Below are 16,197 nucleotides of genomic sequence, written 5' to 3'. Positions count from 1 at the left end.
TCTCATTCTCTCTCTCTCAAATAAATAAATAAAATCTTTAAAAAAAAAATGAAGTCAGATGAAAATTGCAAAAAAAAAAAAAAATCAGCACCAGAGTTTTGACTAGAGTCAAAAAGGATATGGAATATAGAGGAGAAAGAGAAAGATATTAAATAAGATTACATTAAAGTAGATTTTATGTATTTATTCATTTTACAAACATATTGAGCCCCTACTACATACTGGGTATAGATGCTTGAAATGTATCAGTGGGATAAAACAGATAAAAATTACAGCCTTTATGGAGTTTAAGGTTTAACAAGAGAAGAAAATAATAATAATATTAATAATATTATAATAATAGTATAGAACATTAAGAGGTGATAAACCATATAGCAAAATTAGAGCAAGACAAGTGGGTATGGAAGAATTATGAAATTAAGTTCCTAGACACTGGATCTGGATTATATGCAGTAGAAGTTAATGTTTTTAACAGAACGATGAGGAGGATATCTAGGCAATAATAGTTCAAGAAAAATTGTTGATACCTGTGGTGGTTAATTTTATGTGTCAACTCGACTGGGGTAGCTCATAAAACATTTTGGGGTATGTCTGTGAGGGTATCTCTGGAAGAGATCGGCATTTGACTTGGCAGACTGAGTGAAGAAGAAAGATGTGGGTAGGCATCATCCAGTCTGCTGAGGGCTTGACTAGAACAAAAATGTGGAAGAAGAGTGAATTTACTCTTTCTCCTTGAGCCAAGATACCCATCTTCTTTTGCCTGTAGATATCGGTGCTTCTGCTCTTCAGGCTTCAGGATTCAGACTGAATTATATCACTGACTTTCCTGGCTCTCGGGTTTGCAGGCAGCAGATCATGGGACTTCTTGATTTCCATAATTGTGTGAGTCAATTTTTATAATAAAATCTCCTGTATCTTTATGACTGTGTCTATCCAGGCATCCATCTATTTATGAGGGAAGAAGCATGCAGTAATAGAGACTCCCTCTTAGGTACAAGATACTGGCTACATAGCCATCGGGATGTCTAATAACAGCTATGCTGTTTTCCTGGGTAGAGATGTAATATAGGGTCTATTACAGTTCACCAGCCCTATATAAAAGTATGGACTTTTGCTCAGTTCCGTGGTAATACATCACAATGTAAAAAATACCTCATTTGTGATTATGAAGACTAGGGAAGGATGCTGGATCAAGGGCAGAAGTATTTCCTCGAATCCTTTTTCCAGTAAAGGTCATGCTTTCAGAAGAGAAAGATAAATGGAAAGCCAATATTGAAGGTCAGACTTTCATAATTTGCAATCTTGGTTTATGGGGCAAGACTCATGGGCAAGGGTTCATATGAACCCAAACATTGGTTCATATGTTCATTGGGTCAGGAAACAGATTGCAACAGGAAAACTCTTTTGGGCAGAACATTGGAAGTGTTCAACTGAAATTTCAGGAGGAAGGAGAAGAAAACATCTAATAGGGAGAACCCTGAGTCTGACATAGAATAACTGACATTAGAGGGTTTCCTGTCATTTTTGCAAAAATTAATAAGGATATAGACAGGGGAAAATGATGTACTCATGTCTATATATCTGTGCTACAATATATCATAAAAATTATCTTAAACATTTTGATACTATCACAAGTATCAAAACTTGGTAGATAGTATGTTGCCTATGCTTGTGACATGGAAATAAAAACAACCAAATCAGAACAATGATATATAGGGGCGCCTGGGTAGCTCAGTCGTTAAGCGTCTGCCTTCGGCTCAGGTCATGATCCCGGGGTCCTGGGATCGAGCCCCACATCGGGCTCCCTGCTCCGTGGGAAGCCTGCTTCTCCCTCTCCCACTCCCCCTGCTTGTGTTCTCTCTTTTGCTGTGTCTCTACCAAATAAATAAATAAAATAATAATAAAAACAACAACAACAACAAAAAACAATGATATATAGAGGGAAAGGACTGTATGTATGAAGAAACTGACTTGTAGTGCCAATACAGTAGAGAGAAGATAGCTGAAATTAAAAGGAGAAAGAAGTGGCAATGACTTTGGGAATGTGCATATCCACATGTTCTATAGAATATGCATGGAGAAAAAACTGCTTTTTAATGGGGTTCCATATAGTTGTATTATGAAATATTCTTAATTTATTATCAATTAGCTACCCTCTCAGAAAATAAGACAGAACTGGCTTTCTAACTTCAGCGCTTTGGGTGTATTCTAGTCAAGGTTCTTTGGGTATTAAGGAAAAGAGGCCCACTCAAACCACTGCAATAAATGTCAGGTTTTATTTTAGGAATACAGAGACTCAAAGAGCAGGCACTGAGAAATGGTTAAGTGTCACAGGAACTAGAAAACTGGGATGCCTAACTCAGTCACTTATCTTTGTGTGTGCATTCCGTTTTCTTCTCTTTGCAGATTGACTTTGTTCTGTCCCCAAAATAGTGATTATCTCTTATGAATAGGATCAGATCAGTATGACCTTTCAGTTTGTCCCACCCAGCTAAATGATCCAGTTTCTTACTGGATTGGTTTCATCATCTCCAGAGACACATCTGATTAAGGCGAGTACATCTTTTCTTATCTTTTTGTTGCCATCTAGAATTTTACACCCATTTATTAAGAAGAAATGAGGGGCACCTGGGTAGCTCAGTCATTAAGCATCTACCTTCAGCTCAGGTCATGATCCCAGGGTCCTGGGATCGAGTCCCACATCGGGCTCCCTGCTCTGCGGGAAGCCTGCTTCTCCCTCTCTCTCTCCCCCTGCTTGTGTTCCTTCTCTCGCTATCTCTCTCTGTCAAATAAATAAATAAAATCTTTAAAATATATACATATGTATTAAAAAAAAAGAAGAAATGAGTCATTAGTATTTTTGTAGTTCATAGTCCCTTAAAATGACTGATAATTTTTATACATATATGTGTTCATTGTGTCTCAGGTAGCTCATGATTTCAGATTGGTTCATTTTTCTTCCTGATGAACAGTTCTTTTTAAGTGAATATTTATTGGTAATGAACTCATAACACATTGTACACTTGAAAATTTCTTTATTCAAGGACTTTTGGGGGGAAGGAGCCTTTCATTTTTGATTTATAGCTATCTCTGGGGTGTATCAAGAACTATGAACAGTGTGAGACTTTAACCCATTTTCCAAGCTAACAATTTAGCCTGCTAACAATTTAGCCTGCTTCTGTTTTATGAATACTGAAATACTGATGGAAGACACAAGATTCTGTATGGAGTCAAATAAGCCACTGCACCACAGATAACATGAGATTCATGTCCATATTGGTTCTCTCTGCCCAACCCCACATATCCCGTGGGAGTAAAGGAGAGTGGCTCAAGTGAGTGCCATGTCCCAGATGAACACTGAGCTTAGGAATCCCCAGTGGTGTAAGGGTTTGGGGCTGGTCACCTGCCCAAACTTTGCCCTGGAGTGAAACGTTACCTGTATTACCCTGGTCAGGAAACAAACTGCCGTCTTCTCTGGAGATTATTCTATCTCGCTCTTGAAGCTGTTTACTACACAAGTGTCCTTGGAAAGGTTACTCAGGACAAAAACGGCCAGTGTCTTTTTACAAGGTATATAGAAACTGAAGAGATCCGTGGAAAATTGTCTCCTAAGATTATGGTTTCAATTGTTGATTATATTGTCTGCTATTCATTTTATTTTTATTCCCTTTCACATAATCTAGTATTTTTAATGTTAAATAGCTTTAAGGTTTTTTGTTTGTTTTTTAGAGAGAGAGAGCATGCATGACCATAAGTAAGGGAGTTGGGGGAGGGACAGAGGGAGATAGAGAGAATTTTAAGCACACAGTGCCTGACGCTGGGCTCAGTCTCCTAACCCTGAGATCATGACCTGAGCCTAAATCAAGAATTGGATGCTTAACTGACTGAGCCACCCAAGCATCCCAGTAGCTTCAAATTTTTTATTTTTAGACTTGATGTTTTGCAATTTTAGTATGTTTAATAGGGGGATTATTTTTATTTCTGCTACTGTTGATCTGAGAATACATGTCTTTCTTATGAAAAGTTCTTAAATAGCCAAACAATAAAAGCCTGGACTAGATTCTCCTTCATTTCCTCTCGTCTCAGTCTCTCTCTCTCTCTGTCGTGTGTGTGTGTGTATGTGTGTGTGTGTGTGTATGAATATGAATATATGCAGAAATTGAATAAATTACAAGGGGGAAAACCACCAGGCTTTTATTGCTTGGTTATTATCTCACTTGAAGCCAAAGCTATTCATGACTATAATGCATTAGCCATTGTAGAAAATCTCTGTGTTAAAAAGAAGCATTGCCTGTTGGTTATCAATGCTACCTTAACCACCCACACTCTTAGTGAATGTTTTGAAATTCTTTCCGTTTGTGTTTCCTGCTGCTGTGGTGTTGGTCTTTCGTGAATGCTTGACTCTTACAGGAATAGGTCATTAGACGGGGTGATGTGGAGGGATACCTTGACTCAACCTATCTATTTTGTTCCCATCACCAATCATATTAAAAACTAACACTTGGGTTTTACATCAGCCTTATTCCTATTTGAGCATTTTTTTCCTCCAACCCAAGAATGTGCTATGTTTGCATTAGGGAAAGGAGAAGGAAAGCTCTGATAATCTTCATTAGAAGTAATATAATAGATTGACTACTGTCCTAGACTCTTAGAAACCTTTGCCCTTAAACAGTATTTGAGTAATTCTTCAAGGATGAACAAGACATTTCAGGGGGAAAAAATTGGCCTTAGTTTTAACTAATGAAAGCCATTTGGTAGAGTCTAAGAGTAATTGGCTAAGTAATAACCTGGAGGCATCAAAGGAGTAATTTTCCTTATAAATTGCCTGAATTCCTCTCAAAAGGGTATTCAGATAGACTCTTTAAACTGAAGTAAAAGTAATAGCTCTTACCCTTTCTTGAGGTCATCTTTCAGAATGTCTTTAGAATTTGAACATTTCAGAATTAATCATATGCGTATTTGTAAAAATATTGTGTAAAACTCCGAGGTGGGGAGCACGCTGCAAAAGTTCACTGCCGTGTCTCACAGACTCAGTAGCCACTGGTTTTTCATCCTTCTATCTTACATATTAGTCATATTGACTACTCAATGATTATTATACATTCTGAACTTTTTTGACCCTCTACCTTTGCCACAATCTTTCAATAGTTACAAATAATAGGGTTATTATTCTGATGAGCCAAGATCATTTGGTAAATGCTCTGTTGGTTGTACATGATTTGAATAAGCTACAGTAGAGTCCCTGTAGGAACAAAGCTATGGTTACAGTTTCAGATTGGCAGTAAGGCTCATGAGACATAAATGAAGAGGCATTAATCTAATACTACAGTTAATTAGCTTTTTAGAAGTATACAAAACAGGAAATACAGAAAGTACAATACCTTCATCTCATTAGGAGACCCTACAGGTACCCAAAACTGCAGCTTCTTTTGTCTTCTTATGTATATGGGGCGTGTATGGCTGCCATGGTTGAGAACCAAAGAATGTGTGGCTCTCCTTGACCTATAGAAGGCTGTAGCCCCCTTGTCCACCCATTTTATAAACCACTGTAGTGGAAGGCTTACATGCCAACTCATATCTCCACTGACCCTGTAGTGACACACCATGAAGATATAAACATTTTTTATTTGTCTTAAGTAGTGTTTCCAAAGAAAATTTTCCTAGCAGCCCTGCCTTACCCCAGGCCTAGTATTAGCCCTTTCTTCACACTGCCTTTTGACCTCTAGTAGATTCTAATGTTAGATTGGCACACTAGTATGGAACAGTACCATAGTGTCAGGCTAATTTCAAAGAAGTTTATAATGCAGTGTGGATTATAAAATAACAGATAATTATAGTAAAATATAGGATGTAATCAGTAATATAGGAGGTGTGTAAATCAAATGCATCTGTTTGACTCTGATGAGGTCGATTGAGGAGACATCATTAAACCTTCATGAAGAAGATAGCATTTAAGTGGCAGTTCAGAAAAGAGGCTAAATTTGGCTGATTTTTATTTTTTATTTTTTTATTTTTATTTATTTATCTTTAAAGATTTTATTTATTTATTTATTTGAGAGAGAGAGAGAGTGCGAGTGGGGGGAGGAGCAGAGGGAGAGAGAGAGAGAAGCAGACTCCTTGCTGAGCATGGAGCCCAATGCAGGACTTGATCCTACAACCCTGAGATCATAACCTGAGCCGAAATCAAGTCAGAAGTTTAACTGACTGAACCACCCAGGCACCCCTGCCTGATTTTTATATTACAATGAACAAATGTTTTGAGGAGGTATAACTTCATAGAAAGGTGGTCTTTCTAAAGTAGTGTTATGCATGGTTCCACATTAATGTTAATCAGCCCCACAAAGTTCCCTCAAAATATGTCTAATCTATGGAGCAAGTATAAAATTTTAAAGTGCCTTCCATATGTGCTAGGTATGACGTTGAAGTAGGTTTAGTTTTGTGTGAGGAGACTGAAAGGAAAACTAACATTTCTCATGGACCTAGTATATATCAGGCACTGTGCTGAATGATTACAAATGCTATCTTAGTTATCTCCAACTTTGTAACAATTCTGTGAGGTCAGTATTCTGTCCATTTAAGTTGGAGACCCTAAAACTCAGAGTCATCAAAAAGTTGCCCAAGCACTCACATCTGGTAAACCCTAGAGCCAGGATGTTAACCAAGGTCTAATTGAATTCAATTAAAAGGCTGTATTTTTTACCAATATACTGTGGTGCTGAGACCACAGTGTGAGAGGTGCCTCCACAAAGTACAGAATATTCGGGAAGGGATAAACATAATTTTGGAGATTAAGGACAGCATGTAAGAAAGAACACTGAATGAACTAGGGATTATTAGGGGAGAGCTGCCAGATATGAATAATACTGAGACTCACTCTAGGTTCTGAGCCAACAGAGATAAAATGCAAGGATTTGGATGAAGGATGGAATACATCCAGTATCAGTGTTACTATCCAAAGCATACAGCTTGCTGTTCACGTTGAATGTGAAAATGTGGCTTGGACCTAAGGGAGAAGAGAGGCTTTCTGCACTCTCCTTTATGAGCTGATCTCCCTGAGCTCATCCAGATTCAGAACGAGCAGTTCAATAACAGTAATTTCTTATAGTCAGGAGGATTGTGGAGGTCTTTAATGGTCTTTAATGGCGAGCTTGCCATGTAGGTAGAATTGAAGAGACTATCTCCCATTTATAGGCATTCTTGTCTGAGAAAGAAATTGCTGAGAGGCCAAGACTCACCTGATCAGTAAACTTTGGAATGTTAACTCTGACCATTAGAGAGGAGTGAATATTAGGATGTATTTGCCTGTGTTAATCACTTTCACTGCATGGAAGAGAGAAGAGGAAGTGGGTAGATGTGAATAGAGAGAGAACCTAAAATTGTGTTTCCTGGATTCATCTCTGCTGAAAAAAGAAATAAAATTATCCGTATGTTACCCTGTGGGTGAAGGAATACTCCCATTTCCCCGTTCCTGCAACTCAAAGACACTGGCAGGAAAAAAACAGAAATGAGAGGGGAAAATAGCAGCTGCTTTCAATTATTTAAAAGGCCCTAATGTGGTAAAAGAAAAGGCCTCATTCGGAAGACAAATGTTGATAAGTTAAGGCATGCCAGAGTTCTGCTTATTATAAGAAAGACTTTTTCACGAATTAGAGTTAGCCATTAGTAGAACGAGCTGCTTCAGTGTTGCATTAGCAAAGACTTATGCCAAAATAGCTCATAATTAATGTCCCAATGACCAGCAAACTCAGGAAGATTTCTTCTAATGAAAACCTTGAATCCTTACTTATCTTTAATACTTGAGGGTCTTGATTCTTCCCACTTCTTAAATACTTGGATCGCTTTTCATCTTTGTAAAAGTCAGTAGAGTCATTTATCAGAAGCATTAAAGTAAAGGCTGATAACCATTTTTTTCTCTCACTTAAAGCAGAGCATATAGTTTTCTAACGTTGCAATAGAAAGACTAAGTTATTTAAAAAGTTCCCCACTTGCTAGCATTAGAACCTAAATATTAATGAAATATTACTTGCAAAATACTTTACCATTTCCACTGTGAATTGAGAAGGTACTGTACCATGATGACTTCTATGTCTTTTCCAAATCCAAGTCTACATGTAGTGATTTTCCAGTTGTGCAGAAAGAAACTGTAATAATCAAATTGGCTTTTAGCTTTGAGTAATAGGAAACTCAAATTGACTTAAACAATAGAAAATTTATTTTCTCACAAAACAACAAGTCCAGACATAGGGTGGTTCCAGAATTTGTTGATTGAGTGGCTCACCAATGTCGTCATAGACTCAGGTTCTTTTCTTCTTCTCTGATTTTTCCATTGTGTGTCCAGCTTTATCCCTGGGCTAGTTCCTCCTCTGGCTTCCAGATGACTGAGGCAGGTCCAGATGCTTTATTGGTCTGGAGAAATCCTGCCCGGGGTCACTTTGGGAAGAAGGAAGTCTGAGTGAATAAAGAGTTAGGCCTTTTTCTGTTTTGTATATAATTTTATCCAGATTAAGTACCCATTCTCTATATTCTGTATACCTTGATCAAAAAAAATATTCACAAAGCTTATCCATTGCTAGAAAATTTTGAGGGCCACTTTACATAGTACATGTAAAGAAATAATTTGTGGTTTTCTGAGCCAATCTGTTTCCATTAATAAAATTAATTTACTTACAATTAAAAAAAATTAATTATCTAGCACCATTATTTGAGACATCTGTGTCACTGCAAATGAAACCAAGACAAAAACCTGAATTTTTGCTTTTTCTTTAAAAAAAATTTAATCCAGAGATGTTTATTATTCTTTGAAAAATGTCACATGAGTAAAAAAATATTTAAGCTATATATGCACTGAGTTAATTAAATGCTCACTATAAAATAAAACTGTGAGTAATGCTATTTGAATTTTATTCCAGAAATACAATTATTTACATTTTCTTTCCTGAATAGTTATACTTTTAATTATTGATTTCCTTTAAATATACTTAAATATATTCAATTGCCATGTACTATAACCAGGCTTTACATTTACCATCAATTTTTTTCTGGGTCAAATAACACACACACACATACCATATATCATATGTACATATCACAATTGAAGTTATATTCCTGTAAGTAAAAGGCTGGGTTTTTTTGTATTTTTGTTTATTTATTTATTTTTTATTACTATGCTATGTTAATCACCATACATTACATCATTAGTTTTCGATGTAGTGTTCGATGATTCATTGTTTGTGCATAACACCCAGTGCTCCACGCAGAACGTGCCCTCTTTAATACCCATCAGCAGGCTAACCCATCCCCCCACCCCCCTCCCCTCTAGAACCCTCAGTTTGTTGTTCAGAGTCCATCATCTCTCATGGTTCGTCTCCCCCTCTGATTTCCCCCACTTCATGGATGGAACTGGAGGGTATTATGCTAAGTGAAATAAGTCAATCAGAGAAAGACATGTATCATATGACCTCACTGATATGAGGAATTCTTAATCTCAGGAAACAAACTGAGGGTTGCTGGAGTGGTGGGGGGTGGGAGGAATGGGGTGGCTGGGTGATAGACATTGGGGAGGGTATGTGCTATGGTGAGCACTGTGAATTGTATAAGACTGTTGAATCACAGACCTGTACCTCTGAAACAAATAATACATTATATGTTAAAAAAAGGGGGGGGAAGGCTGTATTTTTAAAGAAAATTTGTGCTAAAATGACAGCATAGGGTTTCATTTGTTCAAATCTTTGGCACAAAAATATAAGGTATCTTAGAATGTCTTTTTACTTCTTTTAATAGTTTTACTTCTGTTATCCACTGTTATTATTGGAGATATATCTAAATGGTGAAAGTTCAATGGATTTTTACATTCTTTAAGAAACCCAGGAAGATATATAGTACAGGATAAAATAAAAGGTTATTAACATCTGCCTATGTTTTACAATTTAGTGCATTTTAATAGGTTGTTTTGTGCCATCTATCCTCTCTTACTATAAGCTCACTGAGGACAGGGGCTGTCTTGTGCACATAGTGCCTAGTACAATGTGTGGCTGATAATGAGAATTTCTTTATCATCATAATAGTCGCTACAACATATTACATGCATTTTTAATAGCACGATTTATAAAACAAAACCAGGCTTTGTGCCAAGGCTTTTAAATATCTCATCCTTACAGCACCAGGGCTATTATTTTTTCCAGCTTTATTAGAATATAATTGACATACAACAGTGTGTGTGTTTAAGGTGGCTTGCGGGACCATCAGGATGACCCAACCTCCTTCAATCTTATTGCTTCCCCATCCTCAACTTTCATTTTATAATCTAAGATGTCTGCTGAGTCTCAGGCCCTCATGACTGCGTTACAGCCATCAGGAAGGAGGAAGGATGATGGAAGGGTGAGCCCTTCCATAGTGATGATTTCAGGAAACTTTCAGGTTCCTTTGACTAGAGCTTAGTGATAGAGCCAAGCCTAGTATCAAAAGAGTCTGGGAAATGTACCCTTCATGCCAGGCAGCCCATGTGCACATTTAAAAATTGAGGGTTATATTACTAAAGAAGTCACGGAATATGGATAATGGCAAATGAATCTGATGCCACAGACAGAAAGGAAAGATATCAGACACTATCTAGAGAGGGCTGCATAGCTTTTGTTGGTGGTGCTTCTTTTCTTTGCCAGTTTCCTTTTTTTTTTTTCCCTCTTCCTTCTTCTTCTCCTTGTCTTCCTCTTTTTTGTTGCTATTCTTGCTCTTATTTTTAATGAGAACAACATGGGCATATTTAAAGGCTAAGGAGACGTGTCTAGTAAGTAGGCAGACGTCTAAAATCTAGATGATGTATTGCTGTAGACTGGCATCACCTATGTCCTTGAATTCCAGTGTACATTTGGAAACAAATCCTGACTATGAAATCTGTTTTTTGTGCTGCTTCACTGGCAAGTACTCTTCCCAAGGCGCTTATAGATAAGAACTGTATTTTGCTTATTATTCCATGCCCAGTTTGATTCACTCTAATTTTAATAAAGAGAAAGACTCTCACAATTTTATTGCTAGTTTAATGTGCTTCACTGGTGCACATTGTTTTCTTCTAATCACTATTTAAGAAAGATACCTAAGATGACCTGATGCCTGTCAAGGTAGTCGGACAGCTAATACAGAGTGTTGCCCTTTGCTATCCCTGATAGTATAGCTCAAAAAGGATTATATACTATTGTAAGTAATTAATAATTGCTGTAGGAGAGAAGATCCCTTGGACAGAACTCACCATTTCATTTTTCGTAAAGTGGAGCAAAGTTTGGGTCTTTGACTTCAGCCTGGAAAGCATACCTACAAACTATAGGTACTATATGCCTAGATTGGCACCAAATGGCTACATTAGAGTTGCCACAAACTAGCAGAATCTCAGTTTTACTAATGTTATAATCCAGAATTTCTGCACTAAGTCTAGGGGTTCAGATATGGAACCCTGAAACCCAAAGAGCCTAAAGTACCTACACCTTCTGGAGGCCCAAGATGCTACTAATTGCAAAGAAGTAGAAGGTTAACCTTCATATCTTTCTGCCTGAACTGTGCTAGAGATAGTGCTGATATCTCCATTCAAGCATGAGACCCTTTGCCAAGATGTTAGTAAGGTGGACTAGGGTTTGGGAACAGATGTTCTGGTGCTTTTTAGACTTGGGACTATTAGACTAGTTAGGCACTAATAGTCCCATACTGGGCCAAATGTTTTATTTGGTGTAGAACAATAGAAAGTTAGGAGTGGACGGTGCTGGATCATTTACTCATGAAGAAATGTCCTAGGTTAAGGGAATAGGCCCTTCAGAAGTCCTGGAATGCTCTGATCATTCAGGCTGTTTAATACATACCAGTATCACCTCCTGGGTGGAGGGGTATAGGTTTTCCTAAATACGACTCCCATCTAATAGCTAAATAAGGAAGGTTGAGTAATATGTGAAGATTACTGTCAATAAAATGAAAATGTGGTACTCGCAGTGGCAGTGGGACTGGATAAGCACAACACAGGACAGAATCAACAACTCTCTGGTCTTAGAATTTGGGAGAATTGCTATTACTGCTTCTTATCCACAAAGATCAAGTCAAAATATATTGAACTGGGAGGGAAGTGACCCCTCCTCCGGACCCAGCACCTGTTCCTCCTAGTGATCAGCATTCTGACTGCATAGCCTCATAATCCTAAACTTAGGCTAATGACCTTCTAGCGTGGCTGGGAATCCGTAAAATTTGTGTTCTTGAAAGTCAATTCCATTGGCTGAAAGCGAACTATTAAAACTTGAAGAAGTCTTTGGCAGCAGCTGAATGAACATCTGCAGTTTTAAATCCTGGGCAATGTAAGACAAAAGATATACAATGACTCCTACAACCTCAAGGGTTATGTTGGAATTTTTATGGTTTAGTAACTTTACAATGGGCAGAAGAATAGAGAGGGTCAGAATAGATGGAGTTGTAATTAATATCACCTTTCATATGTGCTTTTATTTTTTGAAAATTCACTGTCACCAAGTTAAAAGAATAATTTTTGAGGTGATGAGAAATTGTTTGAAAATTAGGGATGGTCACCCAGATCAGTGACCAGGAATGGATTCTAATAGACTGCTATATGGCCTGCTACACTGAACATAAGATTGGCTTGATGATCCATTAAGAAATGAAATGTTGCGGGGCACCTGGGTGGCACAGTTGGTTGAGCATCTGCTTCTTGATTTCAGCTCAGGTCATGATCTCAGGGTCCTGGGATCGAGCCCCGAGTTAGGCTCCACACTCAGCATGGAGTATGCTTGATATTCTATCTCTCCATCCCCATGTGCCCCTCCCACTCATGCTGTCTCTCTCTCTCTCTCTAAAATAAATAAATAAAATCTTAAAAAAAAAAAGAAATGAGACATTGCAATACCTGTTTATGATGCAACAATTTACTTATGTGGCAATACAGAGAACTTTTGAGTGTTGATGGGCTTGCTTTAAAGAAACTTATAAAAAGCAGAAGTGACAGCAAAAGATCAACAAGGAAATAAAGACTTGAAATGACACACTGGACCAGATGGACTTCACAGACATATTTGGAACATTCCATCCCAAAACAATGGAATACACATTATTCTCTAGTGCCCATGGAACATTCTCCAGAATAGATCACATCCTAGGTCACAAATCAGGTCTCAACCGGTACCAAAAGATTGGGATCATGCCCTGCATATTTTCAGACCACAATGCTTTGAAACCAGAACTCAATCACAAGAGGAAAGTCAGAAAGAACTCAAATACATGGAGGCTAAAGAGCATCCTACTAAAGAATGAATGGGTCAACCAGGAAATTAAAGAAGAATTAAAAAAATTCATGGAAACCAATGAAAATGAAAACACAACTGTTCAAAATCTTTGGGATGCAGCAAAGGCAGTTTTAAGAGGAAAGTATAGAGCAATACAAGCCTTTCTCAAGAAACAAGAAAGGTCTCAAATACACAACCTATCCCTACACCTAAAGGAGCTGGAGAAAAAACAGCAAATAAAGCCTAAACCCAGCAGGAGAAGAGAAATAATAAAGATCAGAGCAGAAATCAATGAAATAGAAACCAAAAGAACAGTAGAACAGATCAACGAAACTAGGAGCTGGTTCTTTGAAAGAATTAACAAGAGTGATAAACCCCTGGGCAGAATTATCAAAAAGAAAAGAGAAATGACCCAAATCAACAAAATCATGAATGAAAGAGGAAAGATCACAACCAACACCAAAGAAATACAAACAATTTTAAGAACATATTATGAGCAACTCTATGCCAGCAAATTAGATAACCTGGAAGAAATGGATGCATTCCTAGAGATGTATCAACTACCAAAACTGAACCAGGAAGAAATAGAAAACCAGAACAGACCTATAACCACTAAGGAAATTGAAGCAGTCATCAAAAATCTCCCAAGACACAAAAGCCCAGGGCCAGATGGCTTCCCAGGGGAATTACACCAAACATTTAAAGAAGAATTAGTACCTATTCTTCTGAAACTGTTCCAAAAAATAGAAATGGAAGGAAAACTTCCAAACTTGTTTTATGAGGCCACCTTGATCCCAAAACCAGACAAAGACCCCATCAAAAAGGAGAATTACAGACCAATATCCTTGATGAACATGGATGCAAAAATTCACACCAAAATACTAGCCAATAGGATCCAACAGTACATTAAAAGGATTATTCACCATGACCAAGTGGGATTTATCCTTGGGCTGCAAGGTTGGCTCAACATCTGCAAATCAATCAACATGATACAGTACATTAACAAAAGAAAGAACAAGAATCATATGATCCTCTCAATAGATGCAGAAAAAACATTTGACCAAGTACAGCATCCTTTCTTGATCAAAACTCTTCAGAGTATAGGGATGGAGGGTACATACCTCAATATCATAAAAGCCATCTATGAAAAACCCACAGTGAATATCATTCTCAATGGGGAGAAACTGAGAGCTCTCCCCCTAAGGTCAGGAACACGGCAGGGATGTCCACTATCACCACTGCTATTCAACATAGTATTAGAAGTCCTAGCCACAGCAATCAGACAACAAAAAGAAATCAAAGGCATCCAAATCAGCAAAGAAGAAGTCGAACTCTCACTCTTTGTAGATGATATGATAGTTTATGTGGAAAACCCAAAAGACTCTGCCCCAAAACTGCTAGAACTCGTACAGGAATTCAGTAAAGTGGCAGGATATAAAATCAATGCACAGAAATCAGTGGCATTCCTATACACCAACAACAAGACAGAAGAAAGAGAAATTAAGGAGTCGATCCCATTTACAATTGCACCCAAAACCATAAGATACCTAGGAATAAATCTAACCAAAGAGTTAAAGGATCTGTACTCAGAAAACTCTAAAAATACTTATGAAAGAAATTGAGGAAGCACAAAGAAATGGAAAAACGTTCCATGCTCATGGATTGGAAGAACAAATATTCTGAAGATGTCAATGCTACCTAGAGCAATCTACACATTCAATGCAATCCCCATCAATATTTTTTCTAATCTTTTTTTCAATCAATCTTTTTTCAAAGAAATGGAACAAATAATCCTAAAATTTGTATGGAACCAGGAAAGACCCCGAATAGCCAGAGGAATGTTGAAAAAGAAAAGCAAAGCCAGTGGCATCACAATTCTGGACTTCAAGCTCTATTATAAGCTGTCATCATCAAGGCAGTATGGTGCTGGCACAAAAACAGACACCTAGATCAATGGAACAGAAGAGAGAGCCCAGATAAGGACCCTCACCTCTATGGTCAACTAATCTTTGACAAAGGAGGAAAGAATGTCCAATGGAAAAAAGACAGTCTCTTCAACAAATGGTGTTGGGAAAATTGGACAGCCACCTGCAGAAGAATGAAACTGGACCATTTCCTTACACCACACACAAAAATAGACTCCAAATGGTTGAAAGACCTCAATGTGAGACAGGAGTCCATCCAAATCCTAAAGGAGAACACAGGCAGCAACCTCTTCGACCTCAGCCACACCAACTTCTTCCTAGAAACATCGCCCAAGGCAAGGGAAGCAAGGGCAAAAATGAACTGTTGGGACTTCATCAAGGTAAAAAGCTTTTGCACAGCAAAGGAAACAATCAACAAAACCAGAAGACAACCAACTTTGGGAGTGGGAAGAAAATATTTGCAAATGGCATATCAGATAAAGGGCTAGTATCCAAAATCTATAAAGAACTTATCAAACTCAACATCCAAAGAACAAATAATCCAGTCAAGAAATGGGCAGAAGGCATGAACAGACATTTTTCCAAAGAAGACATCCAAATGGCCAACAGACACATCCAAATGCTCAACATCACTTGGCATCAGGGAAATCCAAATCAAAACCTCAATGAGATTCTGATCTCACACCAGTCAGAATGGCTAAAATTAACAAGTCAGGAAACGACAGATGTTGGCAGGGATGTGGAGAAAGGGGAACCGTCCTACACTGTTGGTGGGAATGCAAGCTGGTGCAACCACTCTGGAAAACAGTATGGAAGTTCCTCAAAAAGTTGAAAATAGAGCTACCATATGATCCAGCAATTGCACTACTACCCCAAAGATACAAATGTAGTGATCCGAAGAGGTACGTGCACCCTGATGTTTATAGCAGCAATGTCCACAATGGCCAAACTGTGGAAAGAGCCAAGATGTCCATCGACAGTTGAATGGATAAAGAAGAGGTGGTATA

General features: G+C 37.9%; 1 long non-coding RNA gene across 1 annotated transcript in view; it reads left to right on the top strand.

Moving 5' to 3' along the window:
* Positions 1 to 16,197, top strand: part of LOC141373503 (uncharacterized) — a 344,341-nt gene that overhangs the window by 173,330 nt on the left and 154,814 nt on the right. Inside the window, exon 5 of the long non-coding RNA XR_012379568.1 lies at positions 767 to 882. This is a non-coding gene — a long non-coding RNA (uncharacterized lncRNA). The remainder of the gene's footprint in view (positions 1 to 766; positions 883 to 16,197) is intronic.

Source organism: Callorhinus ursinus, unplaced genomic scaffold, assembly GCF_003265705.2.
Source record: "Callorhinus ursinus isolate GAN/ISIS: 27379988/994484 unplaced genomic scaffold, GSC_fseal_2.0 scaffold10, whole genome shotgun sequence".
NCBI lineage: Eukaryota > Metazoa > Chordata > Mammalia > Carnivora > Otariidae > Callorhinus > Callorhinus ursinus.
Note: the sequence above shows the minus strand (reverse complement) of the source record. Positions and strands in the feature narration are given on the sequence as shown.